The 18,579-nt window shown below is 41.0% G+C and overlaps 1 protein-coding gene and 1 pseudogene across 1 annotated transcript in view; one reads left to right on the top strand and one right to left on the bottom strand.

The window, feature by feature from the left end:
- Positions 1-18,579, top strand: part of Zgpat (zinc finger CCCH-type and G-patch domain containing) — a 34,627-nt gene that overhangs the window by 8,623 nt on the left and 7,425 nt on the right. The window lies entirely within an intron of this gene.
- On the bottom strand, positions 18,082-18,259 carry LOC147822147 (U2 spliceosomal RNA; annotated as a pseudogene).

Here is an 18,579-nt window from a genome sequence, read left to right as displayed (position 1 = left end):
GGTGAAGTCTTGTCTAGCATGATGACCATGGTATGATCTTCACTGGGAAACAACAAAAACAGCTTGCATTCACACAAAGCATACATCATTGCTTCTTCACGTACAGTCATGCCTTGGTACACAGCTGCTTTGAAACTCATCAAATGTGGTGCTCAACTTTGTTTTCTTTTCTTTTTTTTTGAGACAAGCTCACTATGTAGTTCGGGGTGGCCTTGAACTCACAACCTCCTGAGTGCTGTGACTACAGGGATGCCCCACACCATTTTGATGTGAAAATTCTGTCTTGGCACTCAACATGCAAGCTAGAACTTGTCACTGTCAATTAGTTTGTGACTCATTATCCTTTTCAGCCAAAACCATTGGTTTGGTACTTGTCGTACCTCTTAGAACCAATTACTGAGTTACCTTTCTATTATGTTATTAATTTTTAAGTGTTGTGGTAAAATGAAATGAAATACTGATACATGGGCTGGGGTGTAGCTCAATGGTAGAGCATGAACAAGGCTTTTCATTTCTTTTTTCTTTTTTTTTTTTTTGGTACTGGGGATCGAACTTGGGATCTTGTGCTTGCGAGGCAGGCGACAGCACCACTGAGCTAAACCCCAGCCCCTTTCATTTCTTTTTATAGCTAAAGTTCCATTTTTCAATGGCTATGCCACATTTTGTTTATTTATCTCTCAAACACTTGGATTATTTCCACCTTTTGGCTCTTGTGAATAAGGCTGCCATGAACATTGGTGGGCAGGGATCCTAGTCCTTATTCTCGATTCTTTTGATTATATTACCCTAAAAGGTATTTTACCCTTAAAAATGTAGATCTATGATAATAGGAGAATTGCGAGGTCACTGTTGCCAAAGTGTTTCTATAAATGATTGCACCACTTTGCCTTACCACCCCCAGTTACCAGGGTTCTAGTTTCTCTGCATCCTCACTGACACTTATTATTAATAGTTAATAAGTGTGAAATGTTTTCTTCTTGTGGTTTTCTTCATGTTTCCCTAATGTCTAATGATGTGGTAAGCATCTTTTTCTGGCTTTTTTTTTTTTTTTAATGGTACTGCAGACTAAATGCAGGGCCTTCACACTGAGTACATTTCCAGCCTTTTTTCAGATATTTTATTTACAAATTTTTATTAAATTAAAAAAATTTTATTAAGATGCTAAGTTGATCAGACTAGCTTGAATTTGTGATCCTTCTGCCTCAGCCTCCCAGAATGTTTGGGTTCCAGGTGTGCACCCCCATTTTTCATGGGCTTATTGCCCTTTGGTATATGTTTGGAGAAATGTTTATTCAAATGCCTTTTTTTTTTTTTAATGCAGTTCTGGTGATCAAACCTAGTCCTTTGCACATGTTGTTTCCTGTTTTCATTTTGGTTATTTTGTTGTTGAGTCGTAGAGGTTCTTTATGTATGGGCATTTACTGCTATGAATTTCCCTCACAGAAATGCTTTCATTGTGTCCCATAGATTCCTGTATGTTGTGTTGGCATTATCATTTAATTGTAGAGACTAATTTCTTCTTTAATTTCCTCTATGACCCCTTGGTTATTCAGGATTATTCAATTTCCATGTGTCTGTGGAGTTCTTGTGGTTTCTTATGCTAATTAATTGCACTATGGTCTGATAATATACAGGGGATAACTTCAGTACCTTTGCATTTACTTAAACATGTTCTATGAACTAGCATGTGATTTATTTTGGACAATGACCTGTATGCACCTGAAAATAATATATGTTCTGATTTTGTGGGGTGGAACACTCTGTAAACATCTATTAAGTCCATTTGTTCAAAAGCTTGGTTCAGTTCTAGTATTTCGTTGTTGATTTTTTGTCTGGATGATCTGTCTGTTTGTGACAGTGGGGTATTGAGGTCCCCCACTACAATTGTATTAGTGCTTATTTGGTTTTTTCATGTCAATTAATATTTGTTAATTATCATTGGGGGCATTAGTAGTTGGTGCATATATATTTATGATTGTCATCTCTTCCTCTTGGATTGTTCCCCTTTTCAAGGATATAGTGACCTTCTTTGTCTTTCTTTTTTTTTGGTACCAGGGATCAAACTTGGGATCTTGTGGTTGCAAGGCAGGCAGCAGCACCACTGAGCTAAATCCCTGGCCCCTTCTTTGTCTTTCTTAATTAGTTTCGGTTTGAAATCTATTTTGTCTGCAAATAAGATAGCTACCCCTGCGTTTTTTGGGTTCCTGTTGCCTGGAGAACTGTTTTCCATTCTTTAACTTTCAGTCTACGAATTTCTTTTTTTTTTTTTAAATAACTTTATTATCAAACACACACACATACAGAAATTAAAACCATTCAAAGAAAAGCAATGCAAGGGGGAAAAAACTACAGTAATATTCAAATACAGTAGAACTCAACCAAAACAAAACTGAAAAGCACTTAAACATTTTTCCATATATTTAAAAAAACATCTCAAGCACCAACAAGACACCAGAGGATGTGATTTGTTTCAGAAAGATCCCCCAAACCAACACTGAACAAATAGTGGTCTGGAAAAAAAAATTGCAGTTAGCTGACGTACTCTACATAAGCCAAACTTCTGCCTAATTTAAATTTCAATTTATCATATGACACACGATGGAAACACAATCTGAGAAATATGTTATTAGGCAATTTCATCTGTGTGTATCCTTAATTACACTTACGAATTTCTTTTTGAATTAAGCGTGTTTCTTGTATACAGCATATTGTTGCATTTTGCTCCTTAATGCATTCTGACAGTTTATTTTTGATTGGTGAATTGAGGCTATTAACATTGATAGTTATAACTGGTATGTATTGAGTTATCCTTGTCATGTTATTTTCCTGTTGTTGGCTCTTATTTTTTTATTTTCCCCCCTCTCCCTTTAATTTCTTGCCTTGCCCAATGGCTTTGCTCTGTTGGGCCTCATGGAGTTGAGACCTTCATTGTCTTTTTCTAGGATATTGTTTAGAATTGTTTGGAGTGCTGGTTTGGTATTAATGAAGTTTCTCAGGTGTTCTTTGTCATGGAAGTATCTTATTTCCCCATCAATTTTGAAAGATAGTTTTGCAGGATACATCAGTCTAGATTGGAAGTTATTTTCTTTCAGGGCGTGAAATACCTCACTCCAGGCTCTCCTTGACTTGAGGGTTTGTGTTGAGAAGTCTGCTGGGATTCTGATAGGGTTTCCTTTGCATGTGATTTGTTTCTTTTCTCTAACTGCTTATAGGATTTTGTTCTTCTGTTGGGTTTCTGGAATCTTGACTATTATAGGTCTAGGTATAGATTTTTTTGATCATCACTAGTTGGAGTCCTATATGCCTCACTTATCTATATGTCTAATTCTTTTCCTCTGTTTGGGAAATTTTCTGCCATTACTTCTGTGAACAGTTTTTTTTAAATGTCATTTGTACTTTCTCCTGCCTTTTTGTGGACTCCCATCAGTCTTATATTATTCTTCTTTGCATCATCTAGGAGCTGCTGGATCGATTTCTCATGGTCCTTTACTATTTTTAAGAGGTCTCTCTTTTCATGGTCACTAACCACAATCCTGTCTTTTATATCTGATATTCTGTCCTCACATTGGCTCATTCTGCTGGGAAAACTTTCAGTGGAGTTTTTAATCTCCTGGATATCTGTTTCATGGATTCCATTTCTTTCCTATGCTGGCCATTCACAGCTTCCATCATGGTCCTGAGATCATCTATTTTTGTTTATCTATTTCTGTTCTAGAATCTCTAATCACGTCTTTCATTCTGCTCACCATCTCTGTGGTTATCTGGGAAATTATTTCTGTTTTGAATTTTTCTAGAGCCTCATTCATCTGTTTTGTTACTTCCTGTGGTATCAGTTCAGGGTATCCAGGTGGTTGATTATCAGATTTTTCTACCTCTTTCCCCAAGAATTTGCCTTTGGTAAGCTGGAAGTCAGGGTTTGCGCCTTGCTGAGGTGTCTTCTCATTTCTACTTTTGTTGTTGGTGCTGTTTTTGGTTTAATTCCTGGGTTGATACTTCAGTATTGCTTAATGTAAGTATCTCTGTTACTTGTATTTAGAACCCTTATGGAATGATCGCTTCTCAGAGGTGTCTTCCAGATATAGCTGGTCCCTAGGTTTTGAGTCTCTAATGACTCTTAGGCAATCTCGTTTTCAGTAGACCAGGAAGGACAACTGATTAGATCAGTCACAACACCTTAGCCCAAGAGATACAATCAGCAGCAACAACAGCATGAAGCACAGCTTAGAAAATGACAACTTGTGGTAGCTATTAATCTATCACCTTTAATCTTGTGAATTAAATCAAAATTGAGGACCAGCCCCAAATATGTTTATAGTGAATAAACTCTTCAATATGGCAACTTTACCCTTCGGATAGGGACTAAAAGGAGTTGGGGAGGGAGGGATAGATAGGTAGAAGGATAGGGAAAGGATAGAAGTGAGGCCAGAGTACACAACTGCCCTTCCCCTGAAGATAGACCAGGTTCTGATGGGAGGTAATGATCTCTCCAGCTTACCAACTACAGTGGTCTGGTGCACCTTTATTGCAGAGATTTTCTTCACTTTCCCAGTGGGCTTCAGTTTTCATCAAGAAGCCTCAGAGAGGCCCTGTCTCTGTTGTTCACTTCTACTCTATCTTCTGGAGCTCAGAACAATGGACTTTATGACCCCCTGCACCTCTGTGGTGTGGATCCAGGTACTGGTGTGGCCTGTCAGCCAGAGGCCCAGGGTAGGGGGTGGGGGGTCAGCAGTGCTGCTGGTGGCCCAAAAAGCGTGGCTCAGCTCCTTGGAGGCCAAGGGGGCTGAATTCTTTTTTTTTTGGTACCAGGAATCAAACTCAGGGCCTTGCACTTGCCAGGTAGGCGCTGCACCACTGAGCTACATCCTTGGCCCTTGACCATTGAATTCTTTCCCTAGATTTGGAAAATTTTCTATGATTTCAGTGAATAAATTTTTTTCCAGTGAATAAATTTTTAATACTCTTTGAGTCATCTTCTAAAATTTCCTTAATTCTGAGGTTGGGGGTTTTCAGTGATTTTTTTTGTTTGTTTTTTGAGGTTGGGTTTTTTTGTTATTGTTTTGTTGGTTTTTTAAATTTGTTTGTTTGTTTGTTTTTTGAGGCATCTAGCATCTCTTTCATCCAGCTTGCAAGGTATCTTGTCATTTTTAAGGGCAGCACTGAGTTTTTGACCTTATGTCCACTTTGTCTTCTGTTTCTGGCACTTTGTCCTTACATTGCTTTCATTTCAATTCCTTGCGTTCTGCTGCAGTTTTCATGTCATGGATCTCTGCTTGCTTCCTTTTTATGCTAATTCTTTTCTAAAGTGCCTAATTTTTGTCTTGCTTAATTCAGTTTACTGTTTATTTCTTCTTTAAGCTTGTTGAACATTTTATTGGTGAAAATCCTTTATCTATTTAGCTAAATCTTCTTTGAGCTTGTTAAAACACTTTATGTATTTGCTTATATGTTTCTTTTATAAAAACTCTAAAGGTTTTTTTCCATTTGGTTTTTGAGTTCTTTGCCTATGGCTTCTTCTACTTCAGTGTCTGTGAGATCAGCTTTTGGGGAGTGGGACCATCTTGGCTTGTTTTCTCTTTTTCTTTTTTTGGTATCTGGGATCAAACTTGGGTCCTTGCACTTACAAGGCAGGCACCAGAAACACTGAGCTAAATCCCTGACCCCTCTCATATTTCTGTTGTTTTTTGCTTTTGTTCATTTGTTTGTTTTTGATATTTCTGTTGTTTTTGTGAGGTAGGTTGAAGACAAGTTAGGGTAGAGAAATTGTCACTACTGTGGAGATCTCTTTAGTTAGGTTTGATCTCCCTGTGATATGTGTGTGGGTTTGGTTGTGTCTTGCTGTTTATACCCCTTCAACATATTCAGCATAATAGTTGAAGGTCTTGGCCCCAGGGATTTAGATCAGTGGTGCCTGCCTCGCAAACACAACGTTCTGAGTTTGATCCCTAGTACCAAAAAAAAAAAAGTTGAAGGTCTTAATGTCCAGTCTTGTGGGAGCTTGACCCCCCACCACCACTTGTGTTTGTGGAAGCGGGACCCCCCCTTGCTGGGAGCCGGAGTCAGCGGTCCAGCCTGCGTCTGTCTGGTTTCTAGGTGTCGTGTTGGCTCTTTTTTGATTCTTAGAGCTGTACTTCTTTTTCTCTTGGCTAAGTTGTTTTCTTAGGTGTGTATTTTAGTGTCATCCTTACTCTGACATTTTTAATCACCAATTTGCAAATATTTTCCTCCATTCTTCAAGTAGTCTTTTTTTTCCTCTCTCTATTTAGTATCCTTTGATATTTTTAGTCCAGTTTACCCGTTTCTTTTATTGCTTGTGCTTTTTTTGTCAAACTTAAGAAACCATTGCTTCATTCAAAGTTATGAGTATTTTCACCTATATTTTTTTTCTAGAAGTTCTGTAGTTTTCACTCTGAAATTTAGGTCTTTGAGCAGAATGTGTTGACACATGCCTGCAATTCCAGTTCTCTGGGAGGTTGAGACAGGAGTATTGCTTATGGGCAACTTAGCAACTCAGTAAAACTCTGATTCAAAATTTTAAAAAGCCTGGGAGTATAGCTCAGTGTGAAGGCCTTGGATGAGTCCCCAATGCTGGAAAAAAAAAAAATAAGTGATCCATTTCAAGTTTTGTTTTTTTTTTTTGGTACCGGGAATCAAACTCAGGATCTTTCACTTGAGGCAGGTGGCAGAACCACTGAGCTAAATGCCCAGCCCTCAAGTTAAGTTTTATACATTGTATTAGGTAAGGATCCAGCCTTAGTCTTTTGTATATGAATTTCTGGTTTTCTAGTACCTTAATTTGTTGAAAAGATGGTTCTTTCATGTGCTGAATGGTCTTAGCACTCTTGTCAAAATCATTTATCTGGGAGGATTTATTTCGGAGCTTGTTGTTCTCTCCCTGTATCCATATGTCTGTCCCTGTGCCAGTATCATACTCTTTTGGTTACTGTAGCTTTGTGGTAAGTTTTGAAATCAGGAAGTGGTGGTTTTCCAACATTTGCTTTTCTTTGTCAAGATTATTTTGTGTTTTAAGGTCCCTTTCAAGTCTGTGTGAATTTTGGGATCTGCTTGTCCATTTCTGTATAAAAAACTAAAAGAATATTGAGATCTTTTTCTTTTTCATTCTTTCATTCCTTTATATTTTTCGTTTCTGTTTTGTGCTGGGGATCAAACCTAGGGCCTCACGCATGCTAGGTATGTCTTTATAAGACTGAGCTGCCACCCCAGCCTGGCAGTTAGAATTTGGATAGGGATTGAGTGGAATGTATAGAGCACTTTGGGGTCCATTTCCATCTTAACAACATTAAGTTCTGTAATTCATGAGCATAAGATGACTTTCCCTTTACTTAGTTCTTTAATTTCTTCCAGCAATGTTTTGTGTCTAGGCTGGCCTTGAACTTGCTGCGTAGCCCAGAGTGGCCTTGTACTCCTAATCCTCCTGCCTCAGCCTCCCAAGTGCTGGGATTACAGAGGTGTGCTACCATGTCCAGCTCCTGCCTGATTTGTGCATGTTCTTGGTTAAATTTCTAAGTATTTTATTCTTCTTGGAGTTATTTAAGTGAATAGTTTTTCTTAATTATATTTCATATTATTATCCATTGCCAGTGTGTAGAAATACAACTGATTTTTGTGTGCTGGTTTTGTGTCCTTTGCACAATTTGTTTATTAGTTCTACTAGGATTGTTTGCATTTTATTTATGAATTTCTATATATATGATCATGTCATCTCTAAATAGAGATAATTTGAGTTCATTTCTGATTTGGATGGTTATTATGTCTTTTCCTTGCTTAATTGCCCTAACTAGAATAAAATGGCAAAAGCAGACATCCCTGCTTTCTTCCTGATCTTAGGGGAGAGTTTGCAGTCCTCACCGCTGAGTTGATGTCCTTGTGGGTCCTCCGTAGATGCCTTTGTCAGTCAAGGAGGTCCCCTTCTGTTCTAGTTTCTGTTCATGTGTGTTTGCCATGCAAGAGTATTGGGCTTGTTTTCCAAATGTTTTTCTGGGTTAATGGAGATGATCACGTTTCTTACTGCCTTCATTCACTAATGTGGAGTATTATGTCGAATGATTTTCATGTGTTGAGCCATCCTTGCATTCTGGGATAAACCACACTTAGTCATGATGTATAATCTTTTTATTTTTTTGGTACTGGAAATTGAACTCAGGACCTTGCACTTTCGAGGCAGGTGGCAGAACCACTGAGCTAAATCCCCAGCCCCTTGTAATCTTTTTAATATGCTGCTGGATTTGGTTCACTAGTATTTATTGAAGATATTCACATCTATAGTCATAAGAGTATTGTATAGAATTTTTTGTTGTTTGTTTTTCTTTTTAAAGCACAGGGATTGATTCCAGGGCCTCTTGCATGCTAAGCAAATGTTCTGCTACTAAGGTACACACCCCCAGCCTTGTTCTGTAGTTTCTTTCCTTAGGATGACTTAGGACATATTCTCTCTCTCTCTCTCTCTCTCTCTCTCTCTCTCTCTCTCTCTCTCTCTTTCCCTCTCTCTCTCTCCTCTTTTGAATCAGGATCTTGCTATGTAGATAAGGTCCTCAAACCTCAAACTCATGATGCTCCTTCTGCCCCAGTCTCCCGAATGCCATCACACCTGGCTTCTCAGTGATTTGGGAGAAGTTTGAGACGTATTGGTGTTAGTTCTTTAAGCATTTGATAGCTGGGCTGGGGTTATAGCTCAGTGATAAGAGTGCATGCATAGTATTCTGGAGGCCCTAGACTTGAACCTCATCACCAAAAAAAAAAAAAAGCAACTCACTGGTAAAGTAATCTGGTCCAGGACTTTTTCTTAAGGTTGGAAGTTTTTTTCATTACTGATTCAGTTTCCTTATTTGTTTTGTTTTGGCACCGAGGATTGAACTTGGGACCTTGCACTTGTGAGCCAGGTGGTGGAACCACTGAGCTAAATCTCGGTCCCAGTTTCCTTACTTGTTAAAAGTCTGTTCAGATTTTCTGTTTCTTCTTGTGTCAGTTTTGGTAGTTTAAGTTTCTAGAAATTTGTCTATGTTATCTCATTTGTCGGCAGTGTGTTTTCTTACAGTATTCACTTATAATCGTATTTATTTCTGTAAGGTCAGTGGCAGTGTTTCTCCTTTCCTGATTTTAGTAAATTTTGGTTTTGGTTGTGCTGGTGCTGGAGCTGGAGATTGAACCCCAGGGCTCCCAGCACACTAAGTGGACACGCTAACACTGGGCTATATCCCGAGCCTATTTTTTAAGTTTTATTTTTGAAGCTGGGCATAGTGGCACTCATCTATAATTCCAGCATTTGGGAGGCTGAGGTGGGAGGCTTGCAGGTTTGAATCCCACCTGGGCAACTTCATAAGACCCTATCTTTAAAATTAAAATATACAAAGGGTTGGGGATATAGCTTAGTAGAAAGACCCTGGGTTCACTTCCATGGTGAATTAATTATGTTTATGAGGCCAGGTCTCACTATTGCCAGACTTGCCTTGAATGTGCAGTCCTCCTGCTTCAGCCTCCTGAGTAGCTGGAGTTACTGGTATACTACGCTGATTTTAGTAATTTGAGTGTCTTTTCTTCTTTGTCAGTCTACTTAGAGATTTGTCAATTTTGTGCATCTTTGTTGTTATTGTTGAGTTTTTTATCATTCTCTATTCTCAGTTTCGTCTATTTCTATCTAATCTTTATTATTCCCTTCCTTCTGCTACCCTTTAAAAAAGAGAGAGAGAGGTATAAAGGGATTTATCAGGCAGACTCTTTTTGTTTTTTTCCTTTGGCACCAGGAATCGAACTTAGGACCTTGCACTTGCCAGGAAGGCATGGTGCCACTGAACTAAATTCCCAGCCCCTGGGCAGACTTTTAAAAGTACACACTCAAAGAAATACAGTGCAGGCCCTTGAAAGAGATACATATTATAGTCTGTAGCTAGGAATATTTGTATGTATTTGACGGTGGAAATCTGAAATTTGTGCAGAAGGTTTGGGCTTGATTTACAGGAAAACAACCACGGTAGAAAGAGAACGGTTCATTTTACAAGTGCACTTCTTAAAAGTACACTTTATAAAGTATGGTATTCCCTGTGTTTTTTCTGCCTTCTTTATTTCTTCTATCCTACTTCACCACCCCCCCAGACTTGGATCCCTTATTCTCAAGGGGTGCAGAGGGGCCAAAGGTCTGTCTTCTTGTGGCTGCCAGGGACGCTGGCCCTTCCTCTCCAGGTGTCAGGAGTCTAGCTTTCACTGGTCTAAAGGGTACAGAGGAAGATGGGCTTTATTGTTTGGTGAACCATTATCTTGTGATAGTCTGGAAAACAGGACAGGGACATTGGCAAGCCCTTGATGCTCAGACTTCATTTTATAACCATGTTAACAAGCAGGGGCCAAGAATTAACAGTAGAATATTGGTGAATAGTTGCTCCAAAAACTTGCAGAAGTCAGACAGAACTTGGTGGCATTTGGCACACACAGAACAATTAAATTAGAGTGTACTTTAGATACATTGCTTGTGTTGAGTAATAGTAACTTTTTTTGGTTTTAAGTTTATAACTGTAAATAGCCAGTTAGAATTTTCATTAGGGAATATTATTTAGTGTTCCTTTTTTTATTCTGTAAATCCTAACAATATTTCCCCTGTCTCCAGGCTGCTCTCAGTACTTTTGTTATTGTTATTTAACACCAGAGTTAAACCACTGACTCAGAAAGAGGAGAGGAGATATGCACACCACTACTAGGATCTCTGCTCATTTTCCCTCCTTCTTACAAAGCCAGGTTTGAGACTGTGCCTTTGTACTCTTTAACTTGTATTTAGAGAAATACAAAGAAAAATCAACTTTTATTTTCAAAATTCCTCCATTTAAAAATGGTCTCGGGGCCGGGGATTTAGCTCAGTGGTTTTGCCGCCTGCCGCGTGAGCACAAGGACCCCATTGATCCCCAGTACCAAAAAAAAAAAAAGAGATGAAGCCTCCATCTGCCACCAAGCAAGCGCCTCACTCCAACTTCCTGGATCTTCTGCTACATATGGATTGAAAGATCTTTCCTTAATTCTTCAAGGTGTGGAGTTAAAATATGAATTTAACATCTTTTTTCTTTTTTAGTGTAGGCATTAATGGCTATAAATTTCTGTCCAGGTACTGCTTTCACTGTATCTAATAAGTTTTGATATTATTGTGTTTTTATTTTTATTTGTTCATCTCAAAATATTTTCTAATCTTTCTTCTGACAGACTTTTTGTAGTTGTTTGTGTGTGTGTGTTTGTTTGCTCCTTGCGATGCTGGGGATCAAACCTAGTATCTTACACGTTTTAGCAGGCAAGCACTGTAACACCAAGCCACATCCCTAGCCATTCTCCATTCTTTCTCATTTCTTTTTTGAGTCATTTGTTGTTTTAAAGTGAGATGCTAAATATCTACATACTTGTAAAAACTTCCCGATTTGCTTCAATTATTAATTTCTAATTTCATTCCATAGTTGTAGGAGAAGGTACTTCATATGATTTCAGTGCTTTAGAATTTATTGAGTTTGCCTTGTGGCCCAACATAAGGAATATCTTAGAGAATGTTCCATCCGCACTTGTAAAGAATGTGTGTTCTGATGCTGTTGGGTGAACTGTTCTATATGTTTTTACTTGGTTCATAGTGTTTCTCAGGATCGGACTCAGGACCTTGCTGTGCTTGCAAGGCAGGCGTGGCGCTACTGAGCCAAGTCCCAAGCCCTGTCTGGTCATTTTATCCATTATTGAAAGTGAGAGATGAAGTCTCTGTGTTGTAGAAATGTCTGTTTTATTCTTTTTTTTGGTACTGGGAATCAAACTCGGGACCCTGCGCTTGCGAGGCACCACTGAGCCAAGTCCCCAGCCCTGTCTGGTCATTTTATCCATTATTGAAAGTGAGAGATGAAGTCTCTGTGTTGTAGAAATGTCTGTTTTATTCTTTTTTTTGGTACCGGGGATCAAACTCTGGACCCTGCACTTGCGAGGCAGCTGCTGGAACCACTGAGCTAAATCCCCGGCCCTGTTTTGTTCTTCATTTCTTTCCATTTTTGTTTCATATGTTTTGTGAGTTCTGTTGTTAGTGTATATATGTTTATAATTGTTATATTTTCTTGATAGAGTGATCTTTTTCTTTTTCTCTCTTTTTTTTTTTTTTGGAACCGGGTATTGAACTTGGGTCCTTGCACTTGTGAGGCAGGCGGCGGAACCACTGATCTAAATCCCTGGCACATCTTTGCCATTTTAAAAGACTATGCCATAATCTCTGCCTTTTAAATAGAGAAATTAAGCCACTTATAGTTAATGTAATCACTGATTAAGGATTTCTGCCATTTCACCGTTTGTTTTCAATATGTCTTAATTTTTTTCACAGTACTGAGGATTGAACCTGAGGCTTATGTGCTCTGCTACTGAGCCATATCCCCAGACTTTTTTTTTTTTTTTTTGGCAGAGTCTGGTTAAGGTGCTTAGGTTGACCTCAAACTTGTGATCCTCTTCCCTCAGTCTTCTGACCGGCTGGTATTCTGCCTTTTTAAATGATTACCATTTTTGCATATCATTTTGAGTCCCTTCTATTTTCCTCTTCTGCATATTTTACTTATTTTCTTAATAGTTAGCTTAGGAATATGATTAACATCTTAAATTGCAAAAGTGTAGCTTGAATCACTACCAACTTAGCTTCAATAGTATCTTAGTTACTTTCTTGTTGCTGGCACACAATACTGTACCTGGCATCCACAGCTTAAAGGAGAGGCTTGTATTGGCTCAGTTTGCAGAGGTTTCAAACCATAGTTGGCTGGCCCCAAGGCAGGGCAGCATGACCAAAGGACATGGCAGAAGAGAAGCACCTCATGACATGGTGGTGACAAGCAGAGAGATCAAGGGAAGAGGGAGGGAGATGGACCCTTCCCGGCATCACCCCAGTGACCCACCTCCTTCGACCAGGCTTCACCTCCCTGCATCACATTTAGTTATAAACTCACCAGTGGATCCCTCACTTGTGAGTGCATGGGGCTTTGGGGGGATATCTAAATATAAACCATAATAAATAGTACTGGAAAACCCTGCTGGCTGAGGCCAGAGGATCTCTTCAAGTTTGAGGCCAGCCAAAGCTACATAGTAAGTTCAAGGCCAGCCAGGAATTTATAGCCAGATCCTGTCTCAAAACAAAACTCTGCTTCTGTATAGCTCCACTCCCCTTATGAGATAGATCAGAAGCAGCCCAGCCCTTCCCCTTTCCCACTGACAGCCAGGGGGTGCTGTATAGCTCTGGGTGTACTGCAGGCCCAGGTGTCTGCCCTGACTGCAGCAGGCTTGAATTTAGACGAATCCCAAGCCTTGAACTTGGACCACCTGAAATTTGGACTACTGCCAGATGGTGCCACCCCAACTTCTGCTGCACCAGGCTTGAGGTTTTGGCAAATAATAACTGGCTTTGTCCTGTGATCAATCCCAGATGATGCTACCCTGTCAGGGCTTGAAACCCAGAGCAGTCCAAGATGATTCTGTCCCTCCACTGCTCTATACCAGCATCACTTCCTCAGAGTCTGCTGGTTAGTGGAAAAGGGCTCCCTTTGGTATACTGATCTTCTGTATGTCAGCATGGGTCCAATAAAGCCTCACTCTGGTGGTCCTGTAAATCTGCTTGTGATTTATTTCTCATGGAGTGTGGGCTTGGAAGTCCTGTAAATCCATTTGGGATTCTTGTTCTGGGCAGTGTGGGTAGAGCAGGTCACTTTAAATAGAGCTGTAGACACTAGAGGCTGCTGGCCCTGAAGAGTGGCAAGAGACCTACAACAGAGGTGAATGACAACCAGTAGAGACCAGCAGAGGCAACCAGTTGCCAGTGACAGCAGAGACCAGTGGATTTCGTAGAGACCTGTGGAGAATCCCACAAAAACAATAGAAACTGTTGCAGGAGCTCCAGATAGCTGGCAAGGAGGTTATGAGCCCCAGCTGCCAAAGAGCTGATAAAGACAGCTGAAAACCACTAAGGGCTGTAACACTTAAGAGCTGTAGCACTAAGGCCTGAGAGCCACTGGCCCTGAAAGCCCAGAGCTTCTGTACCTTAGGCCAGCCTTGAACTCTTTGTAACCCAGCTGGCCTTGAGCTTGAAGTCACTTGTTTAGATTCCCACATGCTGGGATCTTAGGTATATGCCACCACACCTAGCTTCCCTGACACTTTTTTAAAGAAACAGTAGCAAAGTTTTATTAAAGGTAGGAAAAGAAACAGGCTCTGCAGAGCAAGTTTACACCAAGTAAAAGTAGTAAAAGAAGTACACCCTACAGCATGAGTGGGCCACTATGCAAGAGCAAACACATTGGCAAAAACTCAATGTGAACTGTCGTTTTTGTATCATCCACTCCTCAAGCTGACATAGGCCATCCTGTGGAAAACTTGCTTGAGTTCTCATGAGAAGTCCATGTCCAGCGATTTGGAAACTGTTCTACACATGTATCCTGGGATTTTGTAATTAATAGCTCACACCTACAGTGGACCCTTGAGTTATGACCAGCCTAACGTATGAACAATTTGGGTTACGACTGGAATTTTAGTTTTGGGTTATGACCAAAGTCGAGTTACAATCCAACTGCTGGCCACTTATGCTTCCAGATGCCCTCAGATACAGATTTAACCCTTGAAGAGTTCTGGAAGGAACATAATAACATCCTTTCCTCTATGTGGTTGTGAAATGGGCTGAGGTCTGCCTGGAAGTAAGTGTGGCCTAAAATTATACAGGAGAGAGACTTTGAAAGCTGTGTAGCGGAGCCTGAGCCTTCAGTTGACCAACTTGAGTTACAACCAGCCCTCACAAATGAACTGAGTTCATAAGTCAAGGGTCCACTGTACTTCCTCAGCCAGCTTTGCCCTAATCTGTCTCATTTTCCCAGGAGAGACACATCCCCATAATTCTTTATGGGGTGCTGAGGGACTGGAGGTGTCTGTCTTCTATGGCTTCTTCTGGCTGGAGGGGCTGTAGATCCTAACTGATGGGGATTATGTGCTCTCCTACTACCTTGGGGTGCTGTGGCTCACTGGTTGGGCAGAAGAAAAAAAAATCCTGTCAGAAGACAATAAGAGAAGTGTTAGTGACTGTTGAGCTGTCTATTCAATGGGAGAAAAAAAGTAACTTTACTTTTATGTTGGGGATGTAGAACCCACATGTGAGGAGCAGGTTAGTTCTCCACACTTCTTGTGGAAGATAAGTTATTGAGAGCCTGAGAGCCATACCCTTAGCCAGATTACTCACATAATTGATCTAATTAAAAGTGAGAGTCTCAATACAGGTGCCTATTTAAGCTGTGGTGAATTAGGGTCATTAGTGACTGCTTATCTGCACCCAGAGCAGTGTTGGAGTTTTGCTTTCTGAAGAGGCACCTCAGGTCGTCCAGAGGTTTTGAGAAATAGCTTTTTTCTTAATCCTATGAAAATTCTAGCAACCATTTCCCATTTCCCATGTAGGATTTTTATAGCTTGTCACTGCATCCCTCAAGGAAGGACCAGAATGGTTCCTCAGAAACTGGGAATAAGGCTAGAATCTTGAGGTGCTGCAGGGCTTCCCGTCTTGCCTATCAGCCTTTTGATTTCCCAAGGAGACTTTAGACATGTCTCTTTGGGGTCCCTTGCAATGAATGACAGTGACCTGCCTGGGAAGATAGATTACCCTGAGAGTTGTAGAATTTCCTGCTTTTGCTTTATAGATGATTGCTTATTGGTCAGCAAGTTTCTTCTTTCCAGATTGCTGCATGAGCATGTAGCACCAGAAAGGCATATTTGGAGTCTGTATAGATAAATAACTTCTTCCTTTTTTCCTAATATTAATGCCCAAGTAAGAGCTATGAGTTCTGCTTTTGGGGCCAACGTCCCTGGGGGAAGTTGGCTTGGATGACCTGTTGTGAACTGACTACTGCATAACCTGCCTTTTATGCCCTTCTTGGACAAAGCTACTTTCATTAGTGAACCACACCTCTTCATGGTCTTGGAGGAGGAGGTCACGGATATCCTGCCTGCTTGCATAGGTCTGGAAGATCACTTGTTCACATGAGTGGCTAACTTCTGGCCCTGTAGGCATCAGAGAGGCAGGATTAAGAGTAGTGCAACTTTTTATAACCTCAGGGGTGTCTAACAGTGTGGCCCAATACTTTGCAAGCCATTCCCCTGTTAACTACAAGTAATCTTTGGTCTCAAGAATCTCTCTGACCTGATGGGGAGTCAGGGCTGCTAGGTTCTGTCCTAAAGTCTTCATCTGTTAGCACAGTTGTACCTGCTGTAGCTCTCAGGCAGGGTGACCATCCAGCAGTCACTCCATCTAACTTTTTGAGAAGTATGCCACTGGGTAGAGTTCTTGTCCTAGCCTTTGGGTCAAGTCACCCAAAACAATTCTTCTCTTTTCTGATATGTAGAGGAAGAAGGGTTTTCTTGAGTCAGGTATTTTCTTATACAATGCAGCAGGAACCACCTGTTGGCTAATTAAGTCAGGAAGAACTGATATAGTCCCAACAGGTAAAATCCATTTTGACTTTTGTTGGAATTTGAGAATTGCCAATTTTGCTAGTAAATTTCTTCCTAGCTATGGAGTAGAACACTATGGGACAGTTAGAAACTTGTGGTTAAATATTTGGCCTTTAAAGTGACACATCAGAGCAGGAGTAAAGAATCTACAACTAGGGTTTCCCCTAGACCCCAACTGTGGCTTTAGATGTAGAGTTTCCTAGAGAAGTCAAAACAGAATGAATTGAACTGGTTCACCTATGATGTCTAGCATTACCCAGTGTTCCTCACAGGAGATGGTGATGTCCATGGACAGGTCATCGTAGGTTCCCTTGGACCTCTTCAGAGCAAGAAACAAGAGTTGTGGCTGGCCTACCCCCTCTCTAGGAGCAGGGACAGTCAACCCTTGCATGCCATGAATCAGGAACATTGGCTGCCTCTCAGAGCAGGGTCCAGGCAGTGGCTGGTGTAGTTGTGGACCCAGTGTCCAGTCTTCTTGCGCTCAGTCATCCTTGGGGTTTCCCTCAGATGATTTGGGTGAGCTTAAAGCATTGCCAAATGCAACAGCTGTACTTCTAGCTTTTCTCTTTTGACCCTCCTCCAGATCCCAATTGTTGCACACAAAAAAGGCCATGTCCAGCAGCTGGGCCATAGGTGTCTGGGGTCCCGTTGTAATTTCTCCATTAAACAGATGGGAGAGACCCACATACCCCTGAGAGACAGATGGGGATCTGAGGACAGGATCATCAAAGGTGTCTCTTCCTTCCTCAGGAGCCACTCTACATATCATAGTTTCTGGACTTTTCCTGAGATAAAAGATCACAAAAGCCTGAAAATAAGGGATTTCACTCCACCTTCTATGTTTTAAGGAGAAACAGTTTAGCTGAAAAATAGTCTCATAATTTAAGTTACCATCCTTTTCCCAGCTCTTCACACTTCCTACTTAATACTGAACCCAAACCATGTTGCCATAGTAGATAAGCTGCTCTTTTTTTTTTTTTTTTTTTTTTTTTGGTACTGGGATCAAACTCAGGACCTTGTGCTTGCAAGGCAGGCGGCGGCACCACTGAGCTACATCTCCGGCCCAAGCTGCTCGTTTTTTAAACTGGCAGCATCAAACCTTTCCCACTGGTCAAGGAGGGTTCAGCCTAGGAGGATCTGCAGGTCTGCAGGGCATGGTTCATGCGGTTTCCCATGGCTCGTCTTGGGGCCTATAGAGACAGCTAGGTCTTGGGTCCTTCAGATGGTGTCCCATGCTGAAGGAAGAGACCTGGTGAGCCCACAAACTGTCCCCAAGTATTCCCTGGACAGACAAACGTCTCTGTCCAAAGCTAGGATGATGCCGGTGTCTTTCATAGAAGCATAGAAGAAAGCCATTCTGAGGAGTTTTTGTGTCCATATTGGGTCCCACTGACTCCTTAGGGAGAGGGGGTTGGGCCACTTGATGGCTCCACCTAGTCCTTTGAAACTCCGTAAGATCAGGGTGGAAAACCCCACCAGCACCACCACCACCACCACCACCACCACCACCACCAGGATTCCTTTAGCCACTGCTGAGCCACTTCATGTCTCTGCTTAAGTAAAGTGGAACCACTTGAGAAATAGTATCTCTTGCATTTACCCTAATGGTACCTTAAGACAGTAGAGACAGAAACCTCTTTTAAGAAAGAAAAAAACCTTTAAAAATCCCAAGAATGACTCATAATCACTTGAGTTAAGCTTTACTGGCTGTTCTTTTGTTCTGCTCAGGCCATCAGGTGTGTTTCTACACTTGATCTTAGCCAAAAGGCCGAGAAGCGATCATCAGGTGTGTTTCTAAATTGCCTGCATTTTGTTAGAAGAATCAAGGAAGGGATCTAGCCTAATTCAAAAGAAAAGAGGGCTGGAGGGGGCCCGGAGATGTAGCTCAGTGGTTCCGCCCTCTGCCTCGCAAGCACAAGGACCCGAGTTCAATCCCCGGTACCAAAAAAGAAGAGGGAGGCCACCCACATGCTCCTTGTACTCTGCAGGGTGAGGTTTTCTGGTGACCATGAAGTCACCTGAAATCAGACATGGGGCCCGATTCATGTGACCGAGGGTGCAGTGAAACCCTCAAAAAGAAAGGTCCATCTAGAGGAAAAG

The sequence above is a fragment of the Heterocephalus glaber genome, unplaced genomic scaffold (assembly GCF_053883595.1).
Source record: "Heterocephalus glaber isolate CG9 unplaced genomic scaffold, H.glaber_assembly_v1.0 deba00001673, whole genome shotgun sequence".
Classification (NCBI taxonomy): domain Eukaryota; kingdom Metazoa; phylum Chordata; class Mammalia; order Rodentia; family Bathyergidae; genus Heterocephalus; species Heterocephalus glaber.
The sequence above is the reverse complement of the archived record's forward strand: the minus strand, read 5'-3'. Positions and strand labels throughout refer to the sequence as shown.